This window comes from Pipistrellus kuhlii, unplaced genomic scaffold, assembly GCF_014108245.1.
Source record: "Pipistrellus kuhlii isolate mPipKuh1 unplaced genomic scaffold, mPipKuh1.p scaffold_m20_p_2, whole genome shotgun sequence".
In the NCBI taxonomy this organism is placed as follows: Eukaryota; Metazoa; Chordata; class Mammalia; order Chiroptera; family Vespertilionidae; genus Pipistrellus; species Pipistrellus kuhlii.
In genome coordinates, this window is record NW_023425515.1 from 153,839,950 (window position 1) to 153,860,168 (window position 20,219).

A 20,219-nucleotide genomic window follows, 5' to 3' on the forward strand; every position below is an offset into this window, starting at 1 on the left:
TGAGGATATGAAATTGGATCAACTAGAAATAATAAGGGATCAACAAGAAATAAAGAATACATTGTCTGAAATAAAAAATATTATACAGAGTCCTAAAAACAGAATGACAGAATGGAAGATCGCAAGAATCAAGTCAAAGATTTGGAACATAAAGAGCCAGAAGACACTCCTCCGCAGAAGCAAGAAGGCAGGAGAATCCAGAAAGTTGAAGATAATATAAGATAACTTTGGGACAACATCAAGCGAACCAACATCAGAATTATGGGGGTCCCAGAAGATGAGAGAAAGCAAGATATCGAAAACATACTGAAAGAAATAGTGACAGAAAACTTCCCCCACCTGGTGAAAGAATTAGACTTACAAGTCCAGGAAGCGCACAGGCAAAAGGAATCCAAAGAGGACCACACCAAGACAAATCATAATTAAAATTCCAAGAGCAAAAGACAAAGAGAGAATATTAAAAGCAGCAAGAGCAAAGCAGGTAGTTACCTATAAAGGAGCACCTATACGATTGTCATCTGATTTCTCAACAGAAACCATGCAGGCCATATGGGAATGGCAAGAAATATTCAAGGTGATGAATAGTAAGAACCTACAGCCAAAAATAATCTACCCAGCAAAGCTATCACTCAGAATCGAAGGTCAGATAAAAAGCTTCACCAATAAAAAAAAAGCTAAAGGAGTTCATCACCACCAAACCAAAATTATATGAATTGCTGAAGAGGGTTGTTTTGGAAGAGAAAGTAAATAAAGATAAAAACTATGAACAAATATGTAACTATCAACAAGTGAATCTAAAAACCAAAAAATTTTTTTTAAAAATCTGATGAACAATATTAACTGTTGAATATAATAGAATCAGAGGTAAGGAAGGGGAGTGAGCTGTCGATTCTCGGGGAAAAGGGGAGATGGGGATGTGGGAAGAGACTGAACATAAACTGTGCACCTATGGAGGAGGACAATGGGGCGTGGGGAAAGGGCAGAGGGTGGGGTGGGAACCTGGTGGAGGGGAGCAACGGAGGGGGGGAAAAAAGAGGGACATCTGTAATAATATGAATAAAGATTTTTTTAAAAATAATAATGAAAAAAAGAGAGAGAAAATTATAACTACAAATATCTTCCTCCAGGCCTTTGCCTTGCTCATGTTTGTACCCCCAGGCCTGAGGATGATAGTCAAGGCCTTTCATGAAATGACATCTGTCCCCTTACTTAGTTTCCTCTTTTCCCACTCCCTCACATGCACCATATCCTGACGGTATCCTATATAAGGCTAATGGTAGAATGACTGGTTGCTATGACACACACTGACCACCAGGGGACAGACGCTCAATGCAGGAGCTGCCCCCTGGTGGTCAGTGTGCTCCCACAGAAGCCCTGAGCAGTGCTAAGGATGTCTGTCTGCTGACTTATCCCCAGGGGGCTCCTGGACTGCAAGAGAGTGCGGGTGGGGCTAAGGACCACCCCCACCTCCCAAGTGCATGAATTTCATGCACCAGGCCTCTAGTTTTTATTACTATTGGACAGATGCCCCTCCTCTTTCCTCATAGAATATTTCCTCTATCACAGCACTCATCACACTGTATTGTAATTATTTGTTTTTCAATTTTCAACTTTTTTTTAATCTCCTGGCACACATAAACTAATTACTAAAAGTCTATAGCATACCAAAAAATATTTTTGTCAATCTGACAAAAAAGGCCCTAGCTGGTTTGTGATAGATTGTTCAGTGATAGACTGTCAGCCTGCAGACTGAAGGGTCCTGGGTTAGATTCCGATCAAAAGCACATGCCTAGGTTGTGGGCTCAATCCCCAGTGGGATATGCAGGAGGCAGTCAACCAATGATTCTCTCTCATTATTGATGTTTCTATCTCTTTCCCTCTTCTTTCTCTCTGAAATCAATAAAAATATAATTTTTTTAAATCTGACCAAAAAAATAGGTATAATTTTATTGATTTACTTAAAATAATAACAATAGTAATAGTAATTTCCTGCCCTTTTTGCTTCAAAGTGACTTTTTTAAAAATATGTTTTTATTGATTTCAGAGTGGGATGGAGCCAGCAACCCAGGCATGTGCCCTGACCAGAAATTGAACCAGCAACCCCCTGGTACATGGGATGACACTCAACCAATTGAGCCACATTTGCTGGGCTCCAAAGAGAATTCTTAAAAAATAAGGTGCCTATATTTGTATATAAAGATTTCTGGAACCGAGAATTAACCAATCAGATGCTACCTTATTATGCAACATGACAAATAAGATGCAACTCTAGCCGAAACTGGTTTGGCTCAGTGGATAGAGCGTCGGTCTGCAGACTGGAGGGTCCCAGGTACGATTCCGGTCAAGGGCATGTATAATGGTTGCGGGCACATCCCCGGTGGGGGGCGTGCAGGAGGTGGCTGGTCGATGTTTCTCTCTCATCGATGTTTCTAGCTCTCTATCCCTCTCTCTTTCTCTCTATAAAAAATCAATAAAATATATATATATATATATTTTTAAAGTTGCAACTCTATTGTATGACCTATATATTTATGGCTCAAGACAGGACATTCACACTCAACAACTATTTGTTTTGTTGGCTGTTGTCATTTTTTAATGGAAAAGAGGTCAGTGCCCCTGACTAAATAGTCAGGTACTGCATGTTTTATAAACTATTACAGCATGAGAGATTGAGGGGGGAAAGAGAAAGTGAGAACTAATGTACATGGGCAACAGTGTGGTGACCTCAGGATCAGAGGTGATGGAGGAGGTGGAAGAGCACATGGGGGGGAGGGGGGAAGGAGTAAATGATGATGGAAAAAAATAAATTTAAAAAATTACTGTGGCCACTGATTGGAAATTGCTGCATTAGTCCGTAAACTTTTTGAAGATCCTTAATGCCTGCCTGGCATGTGATTGGTCTTCAAAATATGTTTATTAAATGAATCAGTGAACCAAGAAATTAATGAAATGTAGGTATATCACTAATAGCACTTTTACCAGTTGTAATTAGAATTTTTAAACTAACTAGATTTTTAAAAAGGAAAAAATTATTTCTTCCAGAAAACTGCATAATTTAACAGAATTTGGAAAAGAAGGAAAAAGCTTATAAAATGTGTGAATATATATAGCACATCCACATGATATAACCTATCATATTATAAGCTTTTTATAAAAATGGAAAAACATTTAGCGGTGTCTAAAACTTTATGTATCACATGATATTGGCACCAGAATGGGGGGATGTTAGAAAGAAATACTGACAATAGTTTCCCTAAAAGTAAAATCATGTGGTTATTTTTATATTACTATTATCAACCTTTTCCAAATCTTACAGAAAGAATAGATGAATTTATATAATTTTAAATGTTTGTTTTTAAAAAGCCACTATGAATCTTCTAAATCTAAAATGTTTAAAATAAGAGTTTAGCTGAAACCGGTTTAGCTCAGTGGCTAGAGCGTCAGCCTGAGGACTGAGAGGTCCCAGGTTCGATTCCTGAAAAGGGCATGTACATTGGTTGCGAGTACATCCCCAGTAGGGGGTGTGCAGGAGGCAGCTGGTCGATGTGTCTCTCTCATCAATGTTTCTAACTCTCTATCCCTCTCTCTTCCTCTCTGCAAAAAAATCAATAAAATATATTTTAAAAAGAAAAAAAAATAAGAGTTTATACACGTATGTATCTTCTTAAGTTTGGAAAAAAGTGGGCCACAGGGAAGACTTTGGTTCAAACTGTTCCCAACACCAGCTACCAGAAACCTCTGGACAGTCCTTATCAAGAGTGTGAAAGTCAAGATGCCATAAAGTGGGGGGAGGACACAAGACAAAGGGAGGAATTTTGTGTGGGGAAAGTCTGTTATCTTAGATAATGACTCCTAAATAAGTAAATAACCAAGGTCAGATGCTGTGAAAGAAACAGAAATTAATGAGACAAATATTCTTGACTATTCTATAAGAATACTTTTATTATCATTGTTATAGAGAGTAGATGAGAATAAAATTATCATAAGGTAAAACTAGTTAAACTATTGTAATTTAATAACTCAGTATTGTCTTATTTTTAACATAACTAAAGTTGAATTTCAATCTTTTATGAAGACAGAAACCCATTTTATTTCTACAACAAAAATTTAAATGACTATTTCTAAGAATCCTAACTTTAAAGCATGGTCGAATTTGAAAAGTGATCTCTTGAACCATCTAGGAAAGTCTTATAAATCAAAACACTTTTAAAAAAGAATAACCAGCCAAAACTGGTTTGGCTCAGTGGATAGAGCGTTGGCCTGCGGACTGAAGGGTCCCAGATTCGATTCCAGTCAAGGGCATGTATCAATACATTGGTTGCGGGCACATCCCCAGTAGGGGATGTGCAAGAGGCAGCTGGTCGATGTTTCTCTCTCATCGATGTTTCTAACTTTCTGTCCCTCTCTCTTCCTCTGTAAAAAATCAATAAAATATATTTTTTTTAAAAAAAGAATAACCAAACATTTCAAATGAGAAGACTTGTCTTACTGCATATTAAAACACTTATAAAACTACAGTAATTAGTTCTAGATGGTTTGGCTCAGTGGATAGAGCATCAGCCTGAGGACTGAAGGGTGCCGGGTTCGATTCCAGCCAAGGGCACATGCCTGGGTTGCAGGCTCAATCCCCAGTAGGGGATGTGCAGGAGGCAGCTGGTCAATAATTCTCTCTTATCACTGATGTTTCTATCTGTCTCTCCCTCTCCCTTCCTCTCTGAAATCAATAAAGAATTTTTTTTAAAAAACTACAGTAATTAAAGTTCAGTAAATACTTATTTTTATTAGCAAAGAATGTCACTGAATAAAACATGATAGGGAGTAGGGAAATAAATCCAAGCACATTTGAGAATTTAGTACCTGCTATGAGATATATTTCATATCAGTGAGAAAAGATGGCTAATTTAATAAATAATACTAGAATAATAAGCTAGCCAGTTTAAAAAAAATAAAGCTACTTCACTTTATAAATTCTAAATAAGTCAAACACATGACATGTATGCATGTACTACAAAGAAATATTTATTAAAATTGCTTTAATAATCTTGTAGAAAAGGCCTTTCTTAGCATGGTATGTAAAACTGAAAATCCAAAAGAAAAATGTAATTACATAAAAATGAAAATTTCTATACAGGAAGAAAAAAAGAATGTTACTAAGGGTGAGTTACAATTCAATAATTAGGAAAAATTCAATACCTATTATATATGGACAAAGTATTAATGTCCCTAATATACAAAGAGCTCTTCTATATCAATAACAAAAGACAAAAAAAAGAACACAAGACAGCCATTGTAAAAGGAAATATTTTGACCCTTACTAGTACTAGATCAAAGTAATTCACATTAAAAGAATTTCATATTATCATCTCAAGAGATGAAATTGGTGAGCCTGAGGAAGCAAGCATTTTGCATACTTATTTCTCAAATAATAAACTCCTTCAAGGCAGAGAATGTGTCTTGTTCAGTACTATATCCTCACATCTAGCATATTGGTATGCTAATAGACACAATTATTTGCTGATGAATAAATTATGATGCATACATATTATAATGATATAAATTTATCACTATAAAAATCTATCCAGGGAACATATGTAAGGCAAAACTGATAAAACTGAAGAAGACATACATCAATCCATTATGATAGTTGGAGACTTGAACAACCCTCTATCAGAAATGGGTAGATGCAGCAGGCAGAAAATCAATGAAGACATAGTTGAACTCAACAGCACCATCAATCAACTGGATGTAATTGGCATTTACAGATTATGTCACCCAAAAGCAGATTAAGTCTCCTTAATTTCACATAGAATATTCACCAAGACAGACCATATTCTAGGCCATAAAACAACACTTAACAAATTTAAAAGAGTAGAAATCATATAATGTCAGTGAAAAGATAGATGGAAATTCCCAAAATACCTGAAGATTAAATATTATGAACAACTCTATGCTCAAAAATTTGATTATCTAGATTAAATAAACCAATTCCTTGAAAGACATAGTCCGCCAAAACTCACACAAGAAAAAGTAGACAATCTGAATAGGACTATATCTATTAAAGATACTGAATGAATAGTTAATGACCTTCCAAAACAGAAAGTATCAGGCCCAGATAGCTTCAGTAGTGAAGTCTACCAAACATTTAACAAAGAAATTATTACCAATTCTCTATAATCTCTTCCAGAAGATAGAAGCAGAGGGAATACTTCCTAACTCGAACAACAAAGGCGCAATCCCTGAAAGAAATAACTGACAAACTGGACTTCATTAAAATGAAAAACTTCTGCTCTGAGAAAGGCAATGTCAAGAAAATGAAAAGAGAAAGAGAAAAAAGGAAAGAAAATACAAGCCACAGACTGGGAGGAAATCTCTGCAAAAGACACAATTGATAAAGGACCACTATCCAAAATATTTTTAAAAAGAACTTCTAAAACTCAAAAATAAGAACATGAACTACAACCAATTTAAATATGAGACAAAGATCTCACTGAAGGAGATATTCAGAAGGCAAGGAGGCATATGAATAAATGCTCCACATAAAATGTTATCAAGAAAATCAAATTAAACAATAATGAACTACCACTACAAACTATTAGAATGGCCAAAGTCCAGAACACAGATAACACCAAATGCTGACAAGTTTGTGGGGCAATATGATACTCTCTTTCAATGCTCATAGAAATTATTTGGAATTTAAGGTACAGATACTTTGGAAGACAGTTTGGCAGTTTCTTATAAAACTGAACACTATCTTACGATATGATCTAGCAATTGCATTGTTGGTATTTACCCAAATGAAATAAAAACTTGTATCTAAACCAAATCCTGTATACAGATGTTTATAGCAGTTTTATTCATAACTACCAAACCTGGTAACAACCAGGTGTCCTTCAGTAATGGATAAAAACTGTGGTATATCCAGACAATGGAATATTATTCAGCACTAAAAAGAAATGAGTTATCAAGCCATGAAAATATGTCAAGAAAAATCAAATGCATTATTTCTAAGTGAAAGAAGCCAATTTTTAAAAGCTACATACTGTATGATTCCAACTGTATGACATTCAGGAAAAGGCAAAATTATGAAAATAGTGAAGTGATCAGTGGTTGTCAGAGTTCGGGGGCATGTGGGAAGAGGATGAGTAGGCAGAACACAGAGGATTTTGAAATAGTGTATGATACTACAGCTGTGGATACATGTCACTATATATTCATTCAAACTCTTAAAATTTACAGCAGTAAATCTGAATCTTCCTGTAAACTATGGACTTTGGATGGTAATGATGTGTCAATGTAATAAATGAAACCTATGTTGACAGTGATGTAGATAGTAGAGGAAGTTGTGTGTGCTGGAAGGGAACTCTGTATACTTTCAATTTTGCTGTGAACCTAAAATTGCTCTAAAAATAAAGTTTATTAATTATTTTTAAAAGGAGGTATCCAGGGCACTGAGTGAGAAGAAAGAACATCATGAATATGATTTATGCATCTATCTGCATATATATTTTGCGTCACTCACATATACATGCATAAAACAATGTCTAGAAGTCCATGATGTTCAAAGTGGAATCTCTAAGACATGAAATGCCATTTTATACTTTATTATCGAAAGTGTTTACATTGAGCCTCTTTTAAAATAAATTATTCAAAATAAATTACTCAAATGAAAAACTGAATACACGAAATTACAAATGTGTCCAGGTTATATTAAATTCTAACAAAATGACTAAAACTGCTTGACTAAGAAACCTGCCGAGAAGACATTCTGTTACGAAATTCCTAAACAGTCTAGAAGAAAGATAAAAATGCTGACACAAAGTGATTTTTCCTTTTTAAGATAAACAACTTCATTCTTGTGGTTCTTAAAGACATCGGATTCAGCTACTTAGTCATGTAGAAAACTTTAACTTCCTCAATCTAACTCCCCAGAGCAGCTTTGGCTAAATAAAATGACTTAGCGGATATTCCATAATTCATAATTTTTGTTTCTCCTAAACATAAATGTGGTGAGCTTGGAAAAAGGAAAAAAAATAAATTAAGACTTGAGTCCATTCAGTCTATTAAAATGTTTTCTTTATATTTGTATGAAATAAGCCAAAGAAAATCCAAGATAAACAGTACTTTTAATTTAACTACAAATGAGCAAAACACAAATGAAAAAACCATAATGAACTTTAATAGTAGTAGTCTCCCTGCAAAATTCTAAATTATTTTCACCTACAATTTCACTTTCCAAAAGCTTTCTTAATTAAAAATAAATAAAATTCATTGCCTATCAAGTATAACGTGCAGTGATAATTTACTCATGATCCAGCACACGTAAATCTGCTATGGAACCTAAAATAGCTGGCTTGACTGTCCCAGTGATTGTCAAAATTCCTGTTTATTTTATATAGTGATGTCAGAGCCTCAGTCTGGAAAATCACCAGAATAACACTCTTTACAATTTCCAAACACTTTTCAAATAGATTTATAGCTTATTTCTTAAAACTTTGGGAAATTAATAACCTTTTTCAAGTAAACTTTCGTCACTAATGCACATTACAACAAATCTTTCCATCACCATTTCCATATTTCTGTTCCCTGTTTACATTGTGACAAATCCATTTTTAATTAAAAGGTGACAGCATTAAAAATGAGAAAACTTCTATCTTAGTAAATATAGATAAAACTACCAGATGAGGTTATTACTAAACTTTATTGTTAATGATGTGAAAAGCAGAGTGAAGACCAAGCAGAGTCCTTTTGGAAGGCAGGGCTACAACATTTGATATGAAAATCATCGATTGAGACCCAGATGTCATTTTTAGAGTCACTTTTCTAACCGTAACCATGCATTAAGACAGTCGATAAATTATAAACTGATAAATGTAAAATGGTACTCAAACCAATGTCCTTGAAGGGCAGATGAAGGTAATCAGCGTCTCCCATATGGCAATAGATAGAATATTTTACCCACTGAGGATTTCAAGCCAAGTAAAAGCTCTTGGCAGACAGAACTTTAGGGAATGATTTTACACAATATATCTTAGCCACATAGTATGACCAATAAAAACATGCAGACTTCCAGTACTTGTGTATGCTTGAGCATCTTTCCCAAATAATATTCTGCAACAAGGTAAAATATAGATATTGATTTAGAACTTTTGATGTGCTTTTAGCTGTACAATCAAATAAAATAAGTGTGAGGTCCGCTCTAAGTTGTTCATCTACAACCTTTTCTACCTGCTTGCATTTTTAGTAACAAATAGCAATCCCTTGTCTGACCTTAAATGCCTTTCAATATGTTGATCTGTCATCTCTGCTCTCTTATTTCTTATCCCCATCTCAGTTCTTTGTTTATAGAAACATCAATTATTGTATCAATTTTTACTCCCTCTCTTATACCTGCCAGTCCTCTATCCTTATGCACTGAACTTTGTGTTTAGGTTATAAACTTAGCATGCTTATTGCTTTTAAGTGGCAAATACGAAGAAAAGCAGAACAATGTAATATTTTTTGGACTGTCCTCTTTCAGAGCTAAGGACTAGGTAAAGTAGATGACAGATAAAGACAAAAGAAAAAGGCAACATGATAAGGGCAGGACACACCTATTCAGAAACTTGATTTTAAAATAAGAATAAAGGTCTTATAGCAAAAAGACAAAATAAGGTTGTTTTGTCTCAAGGACATATCTTATAAACATTGTTAGGACTCCTCAGGATCACATCCTCCAGTTAAAAACACTCATTGCACAGCAAATTTACAATATGACATCAATAAAATGCTCTATTTATGTGTTCTTCTCTTAAACTAAAAAAAAATAAAAACATCTAAGGAAGAAACTAAATACTGAGCAGACATTCATTTACCCTCACACACGACTTGGATCAAGTTCCAACAGGCAAAATTCTGCACTTGGGCAGCACTGAGTATTATATGTTCACAGACTGTGAAGTCGTCATCATTACCAACCTAAATGGGATATTAAAGAGTTGAGATTACTTCAACCACTTGCTCAAAGACTATAGCAATAATTTTTTTAATATATTTTATTGATTTTCCAGAGAGAGGAAGAGAGAGGGATAGAGAGCTAGAAACGTCGATGAGAGAGAAACATCGACCAGCTGCCTCCTGCACACCTCCCACTGGGGATGTGCCCGCAACCCAGGTACATGCCCTTGACCGGAATTGAACCTGGGACCTTTCAGTCCGCAGACCGACACTCTATCCACTAAGCCAAAGTCTCGACGAGCAATAATTTTTAATGATATCTGAGCTATCGTGAGCATTTCTTGTCTTAAGCATTACATCTAAGAATATTGTTTACTACAGTTTGATAAACAAAGTTTAATTATGTCAGCACCTCAGTAACCTCTGTTGAGTCCAAGGTAACTATAATATGCAGTCTACATATAAGAAGTAACATACTGAGTCAAATCAATTAATCAACAAAATAGTTAATTACTTTTGGTAAGGAAAAGGTAAATCCATATTATTGAAACCAGTAATTAATTACATGTCATCCTATATAATAAAAGCTTAACATGCTAAGTGTCCAGTCATCTGTTCAACCAACCAAAGTGCAATATGCTAATGATATGCTAAGGTGGTTCAACTGCTCGCTATGACATGCACTGACCACCAGGGGACAGTCAACCGGTCAACCAGTAGCTATTATGTACACTGACCACCAGGGGGCAGATGCTCCAACTGGTAGGTTAGCTATCTACTGGGGTCTGGCCAATTGGGACTGAGCCAGACTGGCCAGACAGGCTCTGGAGCTCTCCTGTGGTTCCTCCCCAGTCTCAATCATGCAGCAGTGGGGTCCCTCGACCTGGCCTTTTAGCAATCTGGGACCCCTCAGGGGATATCAGAGAGCTGGTTTCAGCCCGATCCCACAGGCCAGGCCAAGTGACCCCAACAGTGCACGAATTCATGCACCAGGCCTCTAGTTTAACTATAAAACATCAAATTTACTTATTCATCAAGTATTTGAGTGGTTATTTATGTAAGGCACAATGAGAGATACAATGAACCATGAAATCCAATTTCTGTCCTCATTAACCTTACATTCTAATAAGCAAGATGTTTATAACTAATCAAAACTCAAGACTGTTTATGGATATGTCTCTCAATAGAAATAATAAGTATTATAATTTGTAAGAGAAAGTTTCCCTTTTCCAATGAAAATATTTACACGTGAAAAATGTATGAATATGTTACAGGGTAATACACAGTCACAACTGGCATTCTTCAAATACAAAAGAACTTACAAATAACATAAATCTTTTTATTCTGGGTGTGAATACAGAAAAACAATTATTCTATTGTTAAAGATTAATGCTTGAATTGTATCATCAGTCAAAAGAAGAGCATTGTTTAAAATGTTCCCAATCACAGTTGTTTTGGCTTTCAAATGGCATTGTCTGATGTAATTTTTCTACTCATTTCTAATTTTAAGTAATATCCTATTAATTTGAAAATAGAGCTACAAGTTTAAAGCCTTACAAAGATTAAAAACTGCATATGCTCTATTTGATGTAACTGTTCATAAGTATATACTATGATGAAGTTTTAAAATGTTTACTTTAGTTTTACATATAACTGATTTTATAAAAAGAGTCTATTAAAAAGTTTAGTAGGAACTTAACTACATTTATTTTATTATTAGATGTATTGGGATAATATTGGTTAAGATCACATATGTTTCAAGTGCACATTTCTATGATACATGATCTGTATATTGTATTGTATCAAATATCTTCCACAATCATGTATTTGGCCACCTTTATACTATACTATCCCCTACCCCCTTCCCTCTGTTGTCTGAGTTTCAATTTTATATCCCACATACTGTTGTCTATGAGTTTCAATTTTATATCCCACATATAAGTGAAATCATATAGTTCTTAGCTTTTTCTGATTTATTTAGCTTAGCATAATATTATCAAAGGTTATTTCAAATTGATAACATAATCACATAGAAAAAATAATACAAATAACTTTAAACACCTACTATTATTATACATGTTTATTGGGATACAGTATATTATAAGGACATAAAATGGCAAAGAAATCTTTACTTGATAAATCTGTTATTGGAGGGTGTATCAGTATAGAAATTCCAAAACTAACTTATGTGTGTTGTTGTAGGAGAGATTCGATGAGTAAATATAATGATGTGGTTGAGAATCAGAATCCTCCCTGTATAAAAAAGGAGATACCATATGAACTAAGACAAGGTGAAAATGAACTCCATGGTTTTGAATTTTAATTGAAGGTATCCTATTAACTCATCTTCAAAAAACTGTGTGTGTGTGTGTGTGTGTGTGTGTGTGTCCATTGACAGGGCCTAGAAACATGATATTCCAGTAGCCATAAGAACATTTGGCCCTTGAAAAACATGGGTTTGAACTATGTCAATCTACTTGTACATGAAGGTTTTTCAATATTTGTAAATGTACTTTCTCTTCATTATAATTTTCTTAATATTTTTCTTTACCTTACTTTATTGTAAGAGATATATATATATATATATATATATATATATATATATATATATATAATAAAATATTTGCTAATTGACTGTGTTTTCAACAGTAAGCTATTAAGTGGGTAAGCTTTGGGGATGTCAAAAACTATATGAGCATTTTCAATTGCAAACGGGTCAGCACCCCTAACTACTGCACTGTTCAAGAGTTAACTGTACAGTCAATGCCCAAACCTTGGTTTCTAAGTACTATTTCCCATTAAAATAAACCAGGACCCCATGGTAAATGGCTGATTACTAGTCTCAAGCTGGGAATATACAAGTGAGCCAGGAATATCTTATTGTACAAAAGGTGAGATTTCACCCAAACACCAATGTGGACATTAACAAAGGTCATAGAAACCAGCTTGAGGAGAGACTAACCAAATTTGAGATGATTTAATCATCAATAAGAATAACAGGTTATAACATACTGGATAAATTTTTTTTTAATCTTTAGCTATATAGTGATACCAAAATAAAAGGAGATATGAGAAATAGCTCTTCTTTAGAGAAGATAGCCAGCAAACATAGGAGGACTGAGAGAACTGGAAAATCACTATTTGAAAACCACCAAAGCAATGCTTGATTCAGGCCAGGATCATCAACAGCTACTAAAATTACTAACTAGAAAAACAATTGTTGGAAAACAAGATATCCAGTGATCTCAAAGTATTACCCCTGCAGATTAATTATTAAGTATAAAAGGGAAAAGACATTGTTTGAATATATAAATCTGTCCAGCTCAAGTGATTAAATTTAACATCACAATAATGGGACAAATTATATTACTCCTGATGTGATGCTATGGAAAGTTTATATCTTCTATGTAATTAACAGTCTTGAAAAAAGCTATTTAACCTGAAACTGTGAAGAAACAATTAGACAAATTTATTTTGTGAGGCATTCTACGAATTAACTGGCCTGGACTCTTTAAAAATGTCAATGTTTTGCCCGGGCCAGCGTGGCTCAAGTTCAGCATCATCCTGTGTACCTAAAGGTCACTGGTCTGATTCTCAGTCAGGGCACATGCCTGAGTTGCAGGCTCAATTCCCAGTAGTAGGCAGCTGATAGATAATTCTCATTAATGATGTTTCTAGCTCTCTCTTTTCCTCTCTCAGAAACCAATTTTTTAAAACATTAAAAAAATAAAAATAAATGAATAAAAGTAATAATATTAAATAATAAGTAATTACAAACTAATCTAACATTAATTTCCTATTAATTTCCTAAATATAACCTCTGATAAGAATCTGTGAAAGATGACATGTGATGGCTCATCTAGTATGACTGTGAAGAAGCAAACATTTTCTCCAAACCCAATTTTTTCCACTTAAAATCTATTAGCTATAAGAACTCTAAAATTAAAATGCTGTCACAGAAGTCCAGAAAATATGAGACCCCATATCACTATAAAAAAATATTAAACACAAACTCTGCACCGGAAGTTTTATAAACTTATACATATATAGATACATAGATTAGATATATATTCATATCTATATCTATATCTATATCTATCTCTATAGATCTAGATTTATAGAGATAGTGATAGAGATAGAGACAGATATATCATCTCATTTAATCCTCTCAACAACTCCATAAGACAGGTATTATTATCTTCATTTTATAGATTAAAAATAAAAACAGCTTAAAACAACAAAATAACTTCTGCAAGGTCATATTACTAGTAAACAGCATAACACATCTTTGATCCATGCAGTCTGACTCCAGAGCCAAACTCTATATGCTTTACTGCTATATTATGAAATGTAAAATTTAAATAATAAACTGGTTGTATTGATTCCATATCTGTTAAAAATTATACAAATGGGATATTTCAAAGGAAATTCAAAACATGTCTTTTTTCCCTATTACACATTACATATACACCAACTGCATAAGGTTAAAGTTTAACCAGATGCCCAATTTAATGCCAAATCTTAAGTGAAAATAAATATAATGTATAACTACATTACTCAGTTACCTATTCATATATATGGCTGAATATGTTACATATAAATTCAAAACAAATACCAAAATATTTCCAAATGCTTTCACCCAGAACTTTATCCCTGCTCAAGCAAGGTAAAAAAAAAAAAAATATATATATATATATATATATATATATATATATATATATTTCAGCAACACCATTTCTTAAATATCCTATATAATAAAAGGCTAATATGCAAATAGACTGAACAGCGGAACAACTGAACAACCAGTAGCTATCACGTGCACTGATGGCCATGGGGCTTGTGCAAAACATGGTGGGCATTGGTAGCAGGTGGCAGAGCTTTGGCTGCAGTGGGATGGTGGAGTGGGATGGAGCAGGTGAGCAGGGGCACCAGACCAAGGGGGGAGGGGGGGCGCCAGCCTCTGTGGTTACTGAAAATTCTTTGCTCCCACGTGCCTCGGTCCAGTGCCTCGGTCCCACACAGCACTTGCACCTGCTTCTGGCGCTGGCCCTGCTCACACCTGCTGCCAGCACCCGGCTCGGGTCCTGATCACTTGGTAACATCAGCGGGTGCAAGCTGTGGCTGCCGGCCCTGATTGCTTCTCCACCTCCCTCTCCTCCTGAGGGGTGATCGGGGCAGCAGCCGCCACTTGCGCCCACTGACAGTGCCAATCCCACTCACAACCGCTGCTGGCACCGGCCCCAATCACTCTGTGCCATCAGTAGGTGCGAGCGGGAGCAGAGCTGCTGGCAGGCGCGGGACCAGGGCTGCAGCAGGAGGAGCCAGGCGGGGACGCAGAGGACAGACCAAGACCCACCCTGTGCCTACCGCAGCCTCATAGTTCACAGTTCCTTTCAAGGTGCACAAATTCGTGCACTGGACCCCTAGTATTTATTTTTAATATATTTTATTGATTTTTTACAGAGAGGAGGAGAGAGAGAGAGCTAGAAACGTCGATGAGAGAGAAACATCGACCAGCTGCCTCTTGCACACCCCCTACTGGGGATGTGCCCGCAACCCAGGTACATGCCCTTGACAGGAATCAAACCCGGGACCTTTCAGTCCACAGACCGACGCTCTACCACTGAGCCAAACCTGTTTAGGCTGAACCCCTAGTATTTAAATAAAACAAAGACATAAGGGGTGGGGGGTAAGAAATTAACCTTGAACACTGATGCCACAATAAAAAAATTAACAAAGCATGTCCTGTCAAATCTGGTCATCTTACAATGTTCTCTATCTCAGGGAACTGATTATACTACTATCCATCCAGTTACATAAGCCAAAAAGCTAGTGGTGGGCAGTGGCACCTTCCTCTCCCTCATTCCTCATATCCTATCCATCATCCAGTTCTTCCTCCTAAATATCTCTAAAATCCATCCACTTCTATTTTCATCACTACTGTGTCCAAGATATTATCATCATCTGTCATCTGGCCTCTCCCATCCACACTCTTATATCCTCCGTAATCAGTTTTTCTTCTGTATTACATCAAGTGCTTTTTCATAGCACTACAATAGCTGCAACTTTAAATTTGATGGAATCTTTGATTTATGTCTACCTCCCCCTGTTACACAAAAAGTTCTATGAGGGTAGAGACTGTAGTTACTGACCACTATATCACTGTGGCCTAGAAGAGTGCCTAGTTAATAAGTAAATACTAAATTATTGAATACATGTCTACGATTACAAATTGATTTATTAATAGTCCTCAAAAAATAAAAATAAAGTGGTTATAGGCTCACTAACCATCATCAGGAGTACTTTATTTCATTATTTCTAGATCACACATTTTTACACTTTAACTCTGAAACTGAATATATTTTAGAGTTGGCAATCTTTGATTAATTGGAAATATTTTTTTCATAGTGGCTCATAAAATAATGATGCATCTTGGAATTTTTTTTAAAATCTCATGATTTGAGCCTGGCCAGTGTGACTGTCTGTGGTTGAGCACTGACCCATGCACTGAGAGGTCACGAGTTCCATTCCCTTTAACGGCACATGCTCTCATAGATGTTTCTAACTCTCTCTTCTTTCCTTTCTCTCTAAAATTTAATTTTTTTAAAAATCAAATATTTTTTTAAAAAAACTATCGTGGCCCTGGCCGGTGTGGCCCAGTGGTTGTAGTGTCAGCCCTTGTACCAAAGGGTCTCAGATACGATTCCCAGTCAAGGGCAAGTGCCTGGGTTGCAGGTTCCATCCGAGACCCTGGGTGGGGTACATGCGGAAGGCAACCAATGGATGTGTCTCTCTCACATCCATGTTTCTCTCTCTTACCCTCCTTAACTCCCTTCCACTCACTCTAAAATTCAATGGAAAAAGAAAAAAATCTCACCCTAACAGGTTTGGCTCAATGGATAGAGCGTCTGCCTGCGTACTGAAAGGTCCCAGGTTCAATTCCGGTCAAGGGCGTATACCTTGGTTGCAGGCACATACCCAGTAGGAGATGAGCAGGAAGCAGCTGAATCGGTGTCTCTCTCTTTGATGTTTCTAACTCTCTATCCTTCTCCTTTCCCCTCTATAAAAAAAATCAATAAAAATATTTTTATTAAAATAAATCTCATAATTTGATGAAATTGGAAAATCAGTTCAAGCCTAATAATCTAGTCTCCTTTCTCCTTTGGCTACCACACCACGTCAAACAGTCAGTAATTAACAAGAGCCTACTGGTTCTTTCACCAACTGCTGTTAAACCCATCCCTTTCTTTCATTCCCCCTACGATAATACTAGATCTAATTCATTACCTCGTAGCTGCACTCTTGTTCTAACTTCATTCATTTAAACATGTTTCAAATTCAACCAACACTGTGCATCCGTGTACAAGAAACTAAAGATACAAAGCAGTCCAGTTACCTATCCCTTCTAATCTCTCTCCCCTACAATTCTGAATTTTGTTCATTTTATGCCTTAAGCCAGAATTACTTTCCTCCCAATTTCTACCTACTAAATTCCTACGTACTGTTTAAGTTATAAATCAAATCTCATATACTTCATGAAATCTTCCCTAATCTCTTTTCAACTTTAAAATTCTAAAACACGTACAATCTCATGTATATTGGCTATATTCTCTGCTTCTTGAAGACAAGGTTTACATTTCATACATTCTGTTAGCTCCCTATGAGAGGGGCTTTCATCTGTTTTGCTTACTGTTAGTTCCAGTACCTTAAAGACTATCTGGTACATAATAGCTCCTCAGCAAATATTTACTGAATTAATGCTCTTTATATATTCTGGGGTAGAAAACAAATCTTTGCAGCTGTGTAAGCCAGTCTTTACAGTTGGGAAAGAAAAAGAACTAGACTAAATAACAAACTATTTAGAGCTTCAGTTTCTTCCTCAGCTAAATATAAATAATGCTCAACAGCTCAATGAATTAAAACAATCAAGTGCAATTTAATACAGACCTGAGGACAAGAGCAACACTCTCAATTAATGTTTTGATGATTTGGGATTAATAGTAAAAAGTATTAATAAATGCCCACTAAATGAATAAAGTCTCAGGAAAAATATTAAAAGTTTACTTAATATTGAGCCTCTTATCAGTTACCCAAAAAGAATTCCATGAGTAAATTATGGAATATTTCCATTTAGCCATGAGTAGTATGGCTGAAATCATTTCTGATTAATTAGAAATAACTCCAATTTGATAGGGTACAAGTATTAATATTTATATTTTATTAACACATAAAGATTACATTTGACTGCTTAAAAAATGGTAACTTTATTATTATAATTTCTATAGTGCAATAATTAGAATAGAAAAGCTGAAAACTCATTTGGGTTACATGGCCCCCAAAAAGTGAGAATTGACAATAATTTCTGTCAATATCAGTGAATAGTATACAATGCTGTTTTACCAGATCTGTCAAAATATAAAGAAATACCTCATAAGCAATTACAACAAATAAATTTTTCAATATATTTGCATTCATTTTACAGGAAAAGAACATCAGCTTATTTTTTTTAATTTTTACTAAATCATACAATTTCATATACTGGCTACTTTTTTAACTTTAAACTGTTCTCAAAAACTTTACAGCGAATGAATTGATAATTCAACATACATCAGATTATTGGATTAATTATAAACTCTTCCTTATTCAGGGAAGGAAGCTTTATTAACGTGTAAATTGGACCACACACAGTCTTTGCCTTTCAAAGCTTTTCCCATCCCTCTGGGCACTTTCAATGATTCATAACATAAATACAAAATCACTAACAACCAAGGAGGAAAGAGTATTCCCTTCAGTCTATCTTCTATTAATTGGCATAAAATCATTGCAAAAATTCCACAAGGAGCATAGGTTCCAGGTAGGCAAAGAAAAAAAAAAATCCCGTCTAAATACCTAATTCAGATATAAAGAGATGTACGGTCATGTATTCTCCTCTTGCCTACAGGGTAGCAATGAACCCCCTATGGGAAAATAATCCATACACAACAAAAGTGTAAGCCAAAGGAACCTTAAGAAATAGAAACTCAATAAGCAGAAGACATGCTGATTGACCACTGACATCTTCCTCATTCATCAGTCATCATAAGATTCTATTCTCCAACCTAAAGCCCTCACATGTGGATGGAGGCAGAAGAGGGGAGGGTGAAGCGAGAACCAGATCAAGCCATTGAAAGTTTGTCTGGATGCAAAAGCATTCAGATATTCAGAGGAGTATGTTAAGGTCTGAAGCAGTAACAGAGGCCAAACATGGGGGAAAGATTTAGGAATGAGAAGATTGCGATCTCAGAAATCCGATTTTCGGGATGGTTTTTTGTTGTTGTTGTTGATTTTTGCCCCTTTCTTTTACCTTCCGTGGGGAGAAAAGGGAGAGGAATTCAATGGGTGCGACAGCGCAGGGGAGAGGAGGTCGTGCCTGGAACACACCAGGAAAGCCACAGGGAGAGAGGGGCCGGGAAGGCTTACTGAGGTTTGTTAGCTCTGAGTCCCAGGAAGGGTAAGAAGTCAGAAAGGCAAATGACACTAGAAAGGAGACATGAGGGAGGAGCCAAAACCCTCCAAGCCCAAACGGTGGGACACAGGGTCTCCACGGAGGGCAGGGCCCCGCACAAGGATACCCGTCAACCGGGGACCCAGACGGTCACTCCCAACCTTTTCCTGACTCCCTTCGCCTCACGTCGAGTCCCTCACCGAATCAGAACGGGAGAAGTGTACAAAAATGTGCAGGAGCCACCAACCCGGGAAACGTTCCAGCTCTGGCGTCAGCCGCCCCAGAAACAGCCGTGCCGCACGGCAGCGGCTCCGACCTCAGGCACCGCCAGTTCCCGGCCGCCGGCCACCGTAGTTCAGAGGAACGGCCTCCCTTTCAAACCCAATAGGCCAGCCACTTCCGGGGTACCAACTTCCTTCAGTGGGCGGCAGCAGCCACAGCCGCCTACGCGCTCCGGCTCCGCGGACTTCCTCCATCCCTTTGTCCGCCTCCCCAGCCCCTGGCGTCACCGTCTGGCACGCGCAGAACCGAGGGAAAGGATCCTTCTGTAAGCGGTGTCTCTACTAGACAAACCACATGCTGCCGGCCGTTGAGTTACGGTTGAACAAGTGGACTTCAACTCCCAGCATGCCATGCAACACCACGCCCTGCCTGGTCGCAGGAACTACAAGGTCCAGTATGCACTGTGCCCCTCATTCTTCACTCTGCCCTCGGCAGCCCCTGGATCCCAAAAGCGATTTCGGAGTATTAAATCCCGAGGACTAAGGTAGACCTTCCTACCAAGCCCCGCTTTGGTAAAAAT

At 36.6% G+C, this 20,219-nt stretch overlaps 1 protein-coding gene across 5 annotated transcripts in view; it reads right to left on the reverse strand.

Annotated features, from left to right (window-relative positions):
- Nucleotides 1-19,779, reverse strand: part of ATG4C (autophagy related 4C cysteine peptidase) — a 79,877-nt gene extending 60,098 nt beyond the window's left edge. For 2 of the 5 annotated variants that reach the window (XM_036445662.2, XM_036445657.2), the window contains exon 1: nt 19,579-19,709. The gene's annotated coding sequence lies outside the window, so the exon portion shown is untranslated. Of the gene's footprint in view, nt 1-8,276; nt 8,421-19,578 lie in introns of those variants that run through there. The other 3 variants (XM_036445660.2, XM_036445658.2, XM_045584509.1) reach the window with 3 other exon arrangements.
- Between the last annotated feature and the right edge of the window lie 440 nt (nt 19,780-20,219).